This window comes from Dermacentor andersoni, unplaced genomic scaffold (genome assembly GCF_023375885.2).
Source record: "Dermacentor andersoni unplaced genomic scaffold, qqDerAnde1_hic_scaffold ctg00000530.1, whole genome shotgun sequence".
Taxonomy (NCBI): domain Eukaryota; kingdom Metazoa; phylum Arthropoda; class Arachnida; order Ixodida; family Ixodidae; genus Dermacentor; species Dermacentor andersoni.
In genome coordinates, this window is record NW_027315213.1 from 37,501 (window position 1) to 51,119 (window position 13,619).

At 54.5% G+C, this 13,619-nt stretch overlaps 3 non-coding genes across 3 annotated transcripts; 2 read left to right on the plus strand and 1 right to left on the minus strand.

Moving 5' to 3' along the window:
* Window positions 1-4,231: 4,231 nt before the first annotated feature.
* Window positions 4,232-4,423, minus strand: LOC140214644 (U2 spliceosomal RNA). Its single transcript, XR_011891581.1, has one exon. It is a non-coding gene; the product is annotated as a U2 spliceosomal RNA (small nuclear RNA).
* Window positions 4,424-9,838: 5,415 nt separating this feature from the next.
* On the plus strand, window positions 9,839-11,653 carry LOC140214648 (small subunit ribosomal RNA). Its single transcript, XR_011891584.1, has one exon. It is a non-coding gene; the product is annotated as a small subunit ribosomal RNA (ribosomal RNA).
* Window positions 11,654-13,227: 1,574 nt separating this feature from the next.
* On the plus strand, window positions 13,228-13,380 carry LOC140214652 (5.8S ribosomal RNA). Its single transcript, XR_011891588.1, has one exon. It is a non-coding gene; the product is annotated as a 5.8S ribosomal RNA (ribosomal RNA).
* The last annotated feature ends 239 nt before the right edge of the window (window positions 13,381-13,619 follow it).

Genomic DNA, 13,619 nt, shown 5'->3' on the forward strand with positions numbered 1-13,619 from the left:
GCTTAAGCGCCGAGCATTTTTATCGCGCTACCTGGCTTAAGCGCCGAGCATTTTCAGCCTTAAGCGCGGGCGTTCGGCGCTCTCCGTGGCCGCCCCGGCTGACGTGGTTGCGGACTTTGCCGCGCGCCGGCGCCGACAGACTTCCACCGGAATGCATACAATTTCAGCAACAATCCCGTGGCTTCAGTTTTAGTCCCCGCGTGGCTTAAGCGCCGAGCATTTTTTCTCGCTACCTGGCGTAAGCGCCGAGCATTTTCAGGCTTAAGCGCGGGCGTTCGGCGCTCTCCGTGGCCGCCCCGGCTGACGTGGTTGCGGACTTTGCCGCGCGCAGCTTGAGCGGTGAGCATTTTCAGTCGCCATATGTGGCTTAAGCGCGGGCGGGGTGTGGCCGCCCCGGCTGACGTGGTAGCGGACTTGGCGTAATGTTGCCCGTTGTTTCACAGGAAACGGGCACCGCGAATTTCATGCTTTCTTTCCAGCTTGGAACGTTTGGCTTTGTGTGCGGGTGCTGCATTTAAGGAGCTGTGTATAACTTTATAGAGCGTCTCAAGAAAAACAATTTGTTTGAAGCTTCACACGTGAGAGGAGCGGCTTCTGAGTACGAGGCGGTTTTCCTTTTTTTTTTTTTCTGCCGATAATTGTACTCATCTGCCACGTCTCTCACCACGATATGATATTTTTTTGGGGGGTTTCTCCTTTGATCCTCAAGTGAACGGACTGTCCAGTACTGATGCCATTTACAAAAATCCAAAACAGCAGAGGCCCGCACCTGCTCAATCAACGCCAACTCAATTTAAGGAAGGGCTGTTCAAAAGCTGATCGAAACCATCCAGTTTGGGAAAACCTATTTTATGCAGTAGTTTTTATTATTATTTTTTTTTTATTGTGAGAGACGTGAAATCCACACCACGAAATGAACGTCCCTTTGTTACCCTTTTGTTACCGCGGCTTCGAAACCGTGCGTAATACCAATTTAATTGTGTCCTGGTTGGCCGTTTGTCAGCACTTTGTGTTCTTCTAGAAAATCAACTACTAGTTTATAAATTACGTGCGCGAAATTTTCCTCCGTGTGCACCACCAAAATACTTAAAGAAGAGAGAATGCGTCCGGGGCCTTGGGATTTCGAAAATGCCGTGCTCTGAAATTTTCACATCCGCCATTGGAAAGATAATTATTATCCGTCGTAAAAAAGAAAAAAAAAAAGAAAGAAATCACATTTGAAATTATCATTGAAAGTGGCCACGTTTTTCGGGGCATGTCTTGATGAAATAATTTCAGTTCAGTTCAGCATGATTGGATTTCATCTTTTCCAGTATTCTCAGTACTCTCGTTGTAGTACCAATTGCCGGCAGATTTTTTTTTTAGTTGTTTAGAGTTATACATTCCTGAACGATGTTTTTCTTTTCCTCAAAGCTAGCCATAGAACCAGCGCTTTCTATAAAATCATGACAATAAGAATCCAGCATATCGGTTCATCTTCGGCGCGATTAAAGTTCGGGAACTGGCGATTTTTTATTGCCGTGATCAAGAAGGTTAACACCAGATAAGGCGTGATATTTCAGCATACCAGTCACGATATCTAATCGAATCTAAGATTGAAATGGCGTTCTGAATTCTTTCGGTTCCAGATAGAAAGAAACAGAAAAAAAAAAAAAAAAAGAAAGGATGTGATTGATTGCCATTCAAATCTGAAGACCGCGTGGAGAAAGTGTTCCGGTTTACATTCGGCAAATCAAAATGAACGGCTAAAATTAATCCATCGTCTGGTTTCATGCGCGAGATCACGTAAAAGGCAGCCATTCTTCTTAGCATGGTTTCTCTCTTTTGCTCTCTCATTCGCGCACGGAAATTTCTTCGTACGGGAATTTTATGAAGCGAAGGCGGCTGCAGACCATTTTCTTTGTTTAGTTCATGTTCGTAGGCGCAAATTACAAACCTAACACTTGGAGCAACATTTCCACTACTCTAGAGGGGCATAAACTGTAGACAGTGCACGCTTTCTCATTTATCCAATCGCTCGCAAACACATTGCATTGCTAGTCTACAGTGGCAATACAAAGTGACGTTTCACCATGCACGTCGAAGTTCATTACCAGTACCGCGCCAGCATCGACCGGCCGGCGAAGCGACGAGCTCAGCAGCGCATGCGCAAGGCCCGACACCACCCCAACCGAGCTTCCCTGCTTATCGGAGAGAGCAAGTGCGCGTGAACACGGGCGCGTCTGAGTATCTGGATTTAAAAAAAAAAAGAAAAAGAAAGCGTTTCCGAGATATTGACAAAGACAAGTGGTCGCGGTCGCTCTGAATCTTATCGTATTATAGAAAACGTGGGATGGCGGCGCTTCCTCGAGGGTCAGAAAGTACAATCGTCGAACTAGGTGGCAAGTGGAGTACATCCTTTTTCTTGGAACGGTTTGCAATTGACTGCTTGAATGTGCCGACCACGCGTCGCGGGTCGCGTATAGAGCCAACCGTTGGCAAGCACGCGTCTAGCGTAGCAGCAGAACCGATCGCGGTTGCGATAACCCATCGTTGGCAGCGAAAAAGAAAAACACCCACACGCAGTTTGTAGCAATAACCGTACAAATCAATGTGGTTTTAAATATAGCTTCACTGGTCACCCAAGAAGGGCACCGAAACTTTCTCATGACGCACACCGCTGTAGTCCACAAAGAACAAAGCGCACAAAATAGATATGATACAGCCGCACCGCATTATTTCGTGTTTTCACCATTTCATTACTTTCGTGTGCATGCGCGCTAGGGCCACGCAGGCCAGGAGTAAAAGGCACGAAAAAAAAAAAAAAAATGGTACGCAATCCTAAGCTTTGACTTGACTGCTGTGGCACTCGCATTTGTGTTCTTTACCTTAGGCGAACGCAATGCGCAAACTGAACTGGAATTTCCAATAATGGAAATTCCTGTTTGGCTCATATTTGCGTTTTTCGCCCGAGCAAGCGCTTCACTGCACTACGCTTTGCCCCTTCAACGTGGCTACACTGCCCGGCAGGCGTGTTCTGCGTAGGGCCGAACCTGCAGGCAAAAAGCATGGGCGCCGCCATCTTGTTGAGAGCGGCGCCAGGGACACAATCGCGCCTAGCTCATTGAGTTTTCCCCCAAAACTGAAAAAAATTTGACTTCATTAAACGAGAAAGATGCCACGAGTGTCCCAACAAAAAGCTTTGAGGATTACCGAAGGGTAACTGAGGGCGACGCAACGGGCTCTGGAAAGAAGGATGATGGGTGTGGCGTCACGGGGGGATCGGAATAGAGCAGATTGGGGTGTGCGAGAACAAACGCTCGTTAATGACACCAAAGTTTAAACCAGGAAAAACAAATGGGCATGCGCAGGGCATGCAATCTGGGGGGAAGATAACCGGTGGCCATTAAGGGTTACAGACTGAATTCCGAGAGGAGGGAAGCGTAGCAGGGGGTGGCAGAAAGGTAGGAGGGCAGATTAGATTAGGGACTACATGGCGACAATCGGCACCTGACCGGGGTACTTGGAGGATCATGGGAGATGCCTTTGCCCTGCAGTGGGCGTAGCCAGGATGATGATGATGATGATGTTCATGATGAAAAGGTAGCAACAGGTCTTCGTAACATACAGGTTAGAAAGATGAGGCACCTTTTAACCCTTGAATATATTTCGCCACATTCGGGCATACGACAAGTTTGTTTTCGAGGCGCTCGGTCCCACTGCTGCGAAAATGTGTACACAAAGGCTGCACAGTAGTTGCCAGAAATCGGGCACTCTATTTTTCTTTCATAGGGAATCTTTCTTCCACTTGGGCAGCGGATTTCGGCGGCAGGGCGAGCTTGCGTGGGCGCGGTGGTTTACGGATCCAAGCGATAGTGAACTCCAAAATCCAGTGTTGGCTTTGAGTGGGATTCATATTGATTGCGAACCCCACGGCTAATCCTACCCCCCATCCCCCCAAGTGGCTCTTTACAGGAGACAATCATTCAGAGACATCGGACAAATAGGAATTCTGGTTCTTTCTTTTGCTTTCATTAATTTTTCTCGAAGCCCATAACTAGAAATTTGCTGGAGCGGCTGTCCCATTTGCGACGCAACAAGTGCGACGCTACACACAGATGGAGTGGCAGTTTAATTACTCTCGTGGTCCGCGAACCGGCATCGTTGCGTGTAGTATAGGAATGGTGCGTGTCAAGTCAGTGCTCGCGTTGAGCTTGTGCTCTTCATTTTGATTGAATGAAGTCTCACCTAAGTGAGCGGGGCCGATCCCGGAGGTAGTGCAATACCGGGCCGACCTGCGGCGGAGGTGAAGCAGGCTTCAAGCACTCCGCCAACTTCCAAAAATAGGTTTAATATCGTGGGTCCATATAGAACCCGTATCAGATATTAAGCTGATAAGAACAGATACTACACTTTGATCTTAGCCAAAAGGCCGAGAAGCGATGTCCTTCACTTCACTTCATTGTACTACTGCCTTGTGGGCGCCCTGCCGACATGGGTAACCTCAGCAACAGCGTGGGCAATATTATAAAATTCAGCCTGTGTACAGACTCAACGCTCCCTATCTCACGGATGAATTCGCAACGCCTCAGTCTTTCGCTGTTAACGAAACGCTGTCGCGTAGAAACGAGACCCGAGTGCAAGCTTGCTTGTAACGCGAAACCAACCAAGGCAACCTCGTAGAAAACGGAACAGGCGAGCGGAAAAAAAACGCGCCAGGGGAATGCTTACTTCCGTCTGAATGCGACCGCTCAAGGTGACCTTCCTTGAGGGCTTCGTTTCAAGCCCGTGTGCAATTGTAATATACTACGCGCATTTCCTTCATTTCTTTTTATTTACCGCAAGGCCCACTGAAAATTTTGATACGGCACAGGCCGGGACGGATCGCAACGTGTCGAATCGACCGGTAGAATTAGGTAGCATGCCCCATGTACGAAGACGAGCAACATAGAAGTGAATGACAAAATAAATATAGAAAACGCTGCACACTCCTTCCAACCGGAAACATAGAGGGGAGAAAGATCGCCATCTGAAACACAGGCATTGTAAAAAAAAGAAAAAAAAAAGTGCTACCTCATCATCTTTACCATTACCGTGTGTGTGTATGTATATATGCATGTGTGTGTGTGTGTGTTTGTGTATTTATATATATATATATATATATATATATATATATATATATATATATATATATATATATATATATATACGCACACATGCTAGCATAGCTTAAACGCAGCTGGAAAGCTCAGCCTTGCACAAGAACCACCCCCTGTCGCAAACCCCTTTGAAACATTCAAATGCCAAACACGAGTAGAGCGAGGTCGTTCGAACCTGGCGCCAAAACGCATTGGCGCCATCTGTGTACGGAACTAGGAAAACCTGCGGACTTTGCAATACAGAAAGAAAGGTAGATGGCGTGAGCTAACGCTCCATTGCATACTAAGAACGAGAGTTAGTGAATAATGGCAGAAACGTCTTGGGAAGAGAAAAAAAAAAAAAACACGCAAAAGTTGTTGGCTTGTGCAAGCACTCTATGTTACAGCGATTAAAGAGCATAGCATCTTCTACAACAGCAGCTACAAAAAGAAGAAGAACGTGAGAGAGGGAGAGAGACAGGCGTGTTTCTTTGGAATGCAGAGCATGCAGCACATACTATAAAGTGCCAAAGAGACGGGGAAAGCAGATGGCGCGAAGGTGTATGTCCTCAAAGCTTGAAAGCAATTTCTAAATTACATGTACCGAAGTCCACCTACTCTCATCAGGTTGCTCCCGCCTCCAGTTGCGTTTAAAGTGAAATTACAGTCGCCTCAAAGGCAGACAGAGAGAGAGTGAAAATAGGTACACTTGCTTCGCGCAGCTGCAGCCGTTCAAATTTTACAGCAAGAGCACTCCCGAAGCAACAAAGTCCGCTGCCGCCTGGGCGCAATGCGCTCGCTTCAGTAAATTGCCGTGCTGGCCTCGGCAACCAAGAGGTGTAGTGCGGCAGACTGCTGCATTGTAGCACACCGCAAACCGTGCAGACGTAAGCGATCGCCTCGACATCGCTGCGAGCGCTCGAAGAGACAAAGTCCGAAACCACGTGTGCCGGGGCGGTGCGAGCGCGACGCCTTTGACGCAACTTTTGCGTACAAGCCGCCGCACCGCCACGACGGAATCGCTGGCATCCCGCACGCAGCTGCATTGTGTCACGCCGGCAATCGTTGAAACACCACGCAGTCGTCGGCGTCGGCCCCGACATGGTTGCGAGCGCTGGAAGAGACAAAGTCCGAAACCGCGTGTGCCGGGGCGGCGCGAGCGCGACGCCTTTGACGCAACTTTTGCGTACAAGCCGCCGCACGGACACGACGGAGCCGGTGTCACCCTGCAGAGGGCTGCACTATAGCACGCCGGGAACCGGCAAAGAACCGCGCAGACGTCGTCGTTGGCCGCGGCGTTGCCGCGAGCACGCGAAGAGACAAAGTCCGAAAGGACGTCAGCCGGGGCGTCGAGCACGCCGCCCGCACTGTTCGCACGCGTGCTCGGAAATGGCGAAGGGGCCGCGCTAGCGTGCCTTGAATCGGTGAGCGGCGGTACCGCGGCGATCGCCAGAGCTCGAATCCGCCCTGCAAAAGCCAAATATTGGCGCTCGGCTCGGCGCAGTACGCCGCCGCGTCGCACGAGTACGGCCCCATGGAGGTCTGGGCACTTATCGCTGCTACTGTAAGGGGCCGTACGGCCCCGGCCGACATTGTACCGTAGTGCGATTTTCGGCTTGCGCGTGCTCGTGGCGTAGTCCGCGCACCGTTCCGACGTCGACAATCGTGCCCACGACTACGCGAGCGCTGGAAGAGACAAAGTCCGAAACCGCGTGTGCCGGGGCGGCGCGCGAGCGCGACGCCTTTGACGCAACTTTTGCGTACAAGCCGCCGCACGGACACGACGGAGCCGGTGTCGCCCTGCAGAGGGCTGCACTATAGCACGCCGGGAACCGGCAAAGAACCGCGCAGACGTCGTCGTTGGCCGCGGCGTTGCCGCGAGCACGCGAAGAGACAAAGTCCGAAACGACGTCAGCCGGGGCGTCGAGCACGCCGCCCGCACTGTTCGCACGCGTGCTCGGAAATGGCGAAGGGGCCGCGCTAGCGTGCCTTGAATCGGTGAGCGGCGGTACCGCGGCGATAGCCAGAGCTCGAATCCGCCCTGCAAAAGCCAAATATTGGCGCTCGGCTCGGCGCAGTACGCCGCCGCGTCGCACGAGTACGGCCCCATGGAGGTCTGGGCACTTATCGCTGCTACTGTAAGGGGCCGTACGGCCCCGGCCGACATTGTACCGTAGTGCGATTTTCGTCTTGCGCGTGCTCGTGGCGGTGTCCGCGCACCGTTCCGACGTCGACAATCGTGCCCACGACTACGCGAGCGCTGGAAGAGACAAAGTCCGAAACCGCGTGTGCCGGGGCGGCGCGAGCGCGACGCCTTTGACACAACTTTTGCGTACAAGCCGCCGCACGGACACGACGGAATCGCTGGCATCCCGCACGCAGCTGCATTGTGTCACGCCGGCAATCGTTGAAACACCACGCAGTCGTCGGCGTCGGCCCCGACATGGTTGCGAGCGCTGGAAGAGACAAAGTCCGAAACCGCGTGTGCCGGGGCGGCGCGAGCGCGACGCCTTTGACGCAACTTTTGCGTACAAGCCGCCGCACGGACACGACGGAGCCGGTGTCGCCCTGCAGAGGGCTGCACTATAGCACGCCGGGAACCGGCAAAGAACCGCGCAGACGTCGTCGTTGGCCGCGGCGTTGCCGCGAGCACGCGAAGAGACAAAGTCCGAAACGACGTCAGCCGGGGCGTCGAGCACGCCGCCCGCACTGTTCGCACGCGTGCTCGGAAATGGCGAAGGGGCCGCGCTAGCGTGCCTTGAATCGGTGAGCGGCGGTACCGCGGCGATCGCCAGAGCTCGAATCCGCCCTGCAAAAGCCAAATATTGGCGCTCGGCTCGGCGCAGTACGCCGCCGCGTCGCACGAGTACGGCCCCATGGAGGTCTGGGCACTTATCGCTGCTACTGTAAGGGGCCGTACGGCCCCGGCCGACATTGTACCGTAGTGCGATTTTCGTCTTGCGCGTGCTCGTGGCGGTGTCCGCGCACCGTTGCGACGTCGACAATCGTGCCCACGACTACGCGAGCGCTGGAAGAGACAAAGTCCGAAACCGCGTGTGCCGGGGCGGCGCGAGCGCGACGCCTTTGACGCAACTTTTGCGTACAAGCCGCCGCACGGCCACGACGGAGCCGGTGTCACCCTGCAGAGGGCTGCACTGTAGCACGCCGGGAACCGGCAAAGAACCGCGCAGACGTCGTCGTTGGCCGCGGCGTTGCCGCGAGCACGCGAAGAGACAAAGTCCGAAACGACGTCAGCCGGGGCGTCGAGCACGCCGCCCGCACTGTTCGCACGCGTGCTCGGAAATGGCGAAGGGGCCGCGCTAGCGTGCCTTGAATCGGTGAGCGGCGGTACCGCGGCGATCGCCAGAGCTCGAATCCGCCCTGCAAAAGCCAAATATTGGCGCTCGGCTCGGCGCAGTACGCCGCCGCGTCGCACGAGTACGGCCCCATGGAGGTCTGGGCACTTATCGCTGCTACTGTAAGGGGCCGTACGGCCCCGGCCGACATTGTACCGTAGTGCGATTTTCGTCTTGCGCGTGCTCGTGGCGGTGTCCGCGCACCGTTGCGACGTCGACAATCGTGCCCACGACTACGCGAGCGCTGGAAGAGACAAAGTCCGAAACCGCGTGTGCCGGGGCGGCGCGAGCGCGACGCCTTTGACGCAACTTTTGCGTACAAGCCGCCGCACGGCCACGACGGAGCCGGTGTCACCCTGCAGAGGGCTGCACTGTAGCACGCCGGGAACCGGCAAAGAACCGCGCAGACGTCGTCGTTGGCCGCGGCGTTGCCGCGAGCACGCGAAGAGACAAAGTCCGAAACGACGTCAGCCGGGGCGTCGAGCACGCCGCCCGCACTGTTCGCACTCGTGCTCGGAAATGGCGAAGGGGCCGTGCTAGCGTGCCTCGAATCGATCGGCCGGGGGCCCCGTAGGGCGACAGACAGGCAATTGTGCAGGAAACCGTACTGGCCATTGGCGAGAAATTGCCGTTCGCGCATTCGGTGGACGCGCTGCGCTTTCACGACTTCGGCATTGTGCTGCCGACGTAAGCTTTCAATCTTGCTCGCGGCGTTACGAGGCGGCACGATTTTCGCCAAACGCTCGTCGAAAGTGGCACGAGTACGGCCCCATGGAGGTCTGGGTACTTATCGCTGCTATTATATGGGGGTCCCAGAGAGCAGTCGCCCCCAAAGCGACCTGGGTGTTTGATATGCGGCGGGCTTCGTGCCCGTCAAGCGTGTCCCCGGTATCGCTCCCGTGGATCCCACAGCTGACGTCTGCAGCCTCATCCGCTTGATGCGTTAGGGGCTGGTTGTCGGACGACGCTTTTTCCACGATATCGAAGTGTGTTCCGCATCGTCCTCGGACGAATCAAATACGAAAGCGCCGAAGGCGCGGGCGTGACCCGTCGCCTAGCGGCTTTGCCGTCTCGGCTACGTTGCAAGTGTCGGTCGGTCCACCAGTGCTGCGGGCTCGAGAGAAACCGCAAGCCGCGATCGAGTCGACACAACCGGTCTATCGAGAATGTTGCGTGCTTCTTGCCGCGTGGCGATACCCGGCCCTGCGGGGAGGGCGCCGTTGCGAGCTCGAACGCCGTCGTCTCGGACTGTGCAAAGTGCTACCCTTTGCGAGAACGAAGCGTGTTGGGGCGCCTGAAGGTGGCCTCGGCATCGCAAAAACGGCGTCCGGCCTGCTTGAAAGGCTGGACGCGCAGTTGAACGATTACCTGGTTGATCCTGCCAGTAATCATATGCTTGTCTCAAAGATTAAGCCATGCATGTCTAAGTACATGCCGAAATAAGGCGAAACCGCGAATGGCTCATTAAATCAGTTATGGTTCCTTAGATCGTTTCTTCCTACTTGGATAACTGTGGCAATTCTAGAGCTAATACATGCAGTGAGCCTGAAGCCCTTTGGGCGACGGGTGCTTTTATTAGACCAAGATCGATCGGGTTTCGGCCCGTATTGTGTGGTGACTCTGGATAACTTTGTGCTGATCGCATGGCCACGAGCCGGCGACGTTTCTTTCAAGTGTCTGCCTTATCAACTTTCGATGGTAGGTTACTTGCTTACCATGGTTGTTACGGGTAACGGAGAATCAGGGTTCGATTCCGGAGAGGGAGCCTGAGAAACGGCTACCACATCCAAGGAAGGCAGCAGGCGCGCAAATTACCCACTCCCGGCACGGGGAGGTAGTGACGAAAAATAACAATACGGGACTCTTTTGAGGCCCCGTAATTGAAATGAGTACACTCTAAATCCTTTAACGAGGATCAATTGGAGGGCAAGTCTGGTGCCAGCAGCCGCGGTAATTCCAGCTCCAATAGCGTATACTAAAGCTGCTGCGGTTAAAAAGCTCGTAGTTGGATCTCAGTTCCAGACGAGTAGTGCATCTACCCGATGCGACGGCTCGGACTGAACATCATGCCGGTCCTTTCTTGGTGCACTTCATTGTGTGCCTCGAGAAGGCCGGTGCTTTTACTTTGAAAAAATTAGAGTGCTCAACGCAGGCGAGTCGCCTGAATAAACTTGCATGGAATAATAGAACAAGACCTCGTTTCTGTTCTGTTGGTTTTTGGAATACGAGGTAATGATTAAGAGGGACAGACGGGGGCATTCGTATTGCGGCGCTAGAGGTGAAATTCTTGGACCGTCGCAAGACGAACTACTGCGAAAGCATTTGCCAAGAATGTTTTCTTTGATCAAGAACGAAAGTCAGAGGTTCGAAGGCGATCAGATACCGCCCTAGTTCTGACCATAAACGATGCCAACCAGCGATCCGCCTGAGTTACTCAAATGACTCGGCGGGCAGCTTCCGGGAAACCAAAGTGTTTGGGTTCCGGGGGAAGTATGGTTGCAAAGCTGAAACTTAAAGGAATTGACGGAAGGGCACCACCAGGAGTGGAGCCTGCGGCTTAATTTGACTCAACACGGGAAAACTTACCCGGCCCGGACACTGGGAGGATTGACAGATTGAGAGCTCTTTCTTGATTCGGTGGATGGTGGTGCATGGCCGTTCTTAGTTGGTGGAGCGATTTGTCTGGTTAATTCCGATAACGAACGAGACTCTAGCCTATTAAATAGGTGCGGGGTTCCCAGCACCTTACAACCTTCTTAGAGGGACAAGCGGCTCCTAGCCGCACGAAACAGAGCAATAACAGGTCTGTGATGCCCTTAGATGTCCGGGGCCGCACGCGCGCTACACTGAAGGAAGCAGCGTGTCTTTATCCCTGTCTGAAAAGACTGGGTAACCCGTGGAACTTCTTTCGTGATTGGGATAGGGGCTTGCAATTGTTCCCCTTGAACGAGGAATTCCCAGTAAGCGCGAGTCATAAGCTCGCGTTGATTACGTCCCTGCCCTTTGTACACACCGCCCGTCGCTACTACCGATTGAATGATTTAGTGAGGTCTTCGGACCGATGTCCGGCGCGGCCTTTCGGTTGCGCCGGTCTGTTGGAAAGATGACCAAACTTGATCATTTAGAGGAAGTAAAAGTCGTAACAAGGTTTCCGTAGGTGAACCTGCGGAAGGATCATTACCGGATTGTGAAGGGTGGCGAGCGCCATTGTTTCTACCCCGTGTGGGTGAAGCAGCTCGCTGCGCCCGACGCTTTCCGCCGCTGGCCCCGCTTGGACGCGGGGACGGCTATACCCGAACATGCCGGGGACTGCCTGAATTTTGAGGGGCGCCCCGTGCCAAATTTGTTGCGCCCAGTGGACGCCGGCTGCAACCTTGGACGGTTGGCTTGGCCGCGCCCGCGGGTAGAAACGGCGTAACGCACACTGGGTGGGCTTTCTGTCCGCTTTGGCGCTCTTGCGCGGAATGGGAGTAAGACGACCCGACCTGCTGCTTTGCCCAGTACGAGGGGAACGGCGAAGCGTGCGGTCGGTCAAGGAACTGACGGTCGAGAGCTAATGCCGCTGCCGCTTAGTACACACACGGAACCGTGGTGCGAGCGCTCTCCCGTCCTCCGCGGCAAACGCTGCCGAGTCTGAAAAGTCTGGCGGCTGCCGGTCGCTTCCTGCGGCGAGTATGGAGTAACGACCCGACTTTGTTGCCGCCCAAGTACTAAAGGAACGGTGTGGCGCTCGGTCGGTCATGGAACTGTCGGTATGAGGGTGCGGCTGCCAAGTACGGAAGGAACCGTGGCCTAAAGTGCTCTCCCGTCCTCCGCGGCAAATGCCACCGAGTCCGAAAGGGCCGGAGGCTGCCGGTCGGCTCCTGCTCGTGACGCGCGAGGTGTCGAGATCGCGGTTTAATGCGACGACGTCTGCAGGCTATTCGCCCGCCGCCGAGGGAAAGGCGGCGTTGCTGCGAAGTACCGAAGGAAACGCGGCTTTGCTACGTCGGAAGCGTTCTGCGGTTAGCGGACTTGTGCGCTTTGGGAAGGCGCCGCACGTCGAAAGAGGAAGTACGGACAGACGAGGGACTGTAGTCCCGGATTCGAACGCACTTGCGGCCAGGCCCTTGCTGGCTTCGTCTTCCGCCTCAAGTAGACTTGTTGTGGCGCCGGCGCAGGGAGCCGTCCCTGGCACTGGCCGAGTGGTTTTGGAGAGCTGCGCGAGTACGCGCGCCGGGCTCTTGTCTTTCGTCTCAAGTAGGCTGTTGGATCAACAGCGGTTATGCTGCGGCGATCTGCCGATGCGAAAGTGTGTGTGTGTTTGAGGCCCTTCTATGAACCTACTGCTGACTGAAGCGAAGCACGTCGATGGGGGTGAAGCCCTGCCCGTGGCCGTGTAGCCGTTAAAGACTCCACAGCGGCTTAGCCCTAATCATGGCTCTGTCGCTCTTTGCAATTTTTAGTGGAGCGATGTGAACGTGCACACGAGACACACGGGTCCGGTGGTTGGATGGCAGGTAAAACCGGCTTCGAGTGCGCGCAAACGGCATAAGCTACCTCGAGGGCAAGCGAGGAAGGCGTGGGCGCAAAACACACGCGCGAGTAGCAGGAGTGGAGTGCCATTAGGCTTTCAGCTGCTGAGACGCGGCCGCCGAAAGAGCGAGACTGGAGGAGCGCACGCCGAAAGGCGCTCTTCGAAACCACACACAGGGAGACGCCACGTGCCTAAAACCCTGGTTGTACTGTACTGAATTGAACAAACTATTTTTCACGACTCTAAGCGGTGGATCACTCGGTTCTCGGGTCGATGAAGAACGCAGCCAGCTGCGAGACTTGGTGTGAATTGCAGGACACACTGAGCACTGATTCTTTGAACGCACATTGCGGCCTTGGGTCTTCCCTTGGCTTCGTCTGTCTGAGGGTCGGATCACATATCAAGAGAGACTTCGGCGCACAGGGAACGTGCGTCCGTCGACTCGTTTTGACCGCGTCGGCATCATGGACAGTACGTTGAGCGCTAAAGCCACGCGCCAGCGGCCTCACGAGAGGGAGACGGTGGCAAACCGTTGTGCCAATTCTTCGAAAAGACGGAAACGAGGCATTACTACTGCAGCGTGACGAGTGCGCGCCTCTAGCAAGACCGCCGCAGGATGGAGTCGGATAC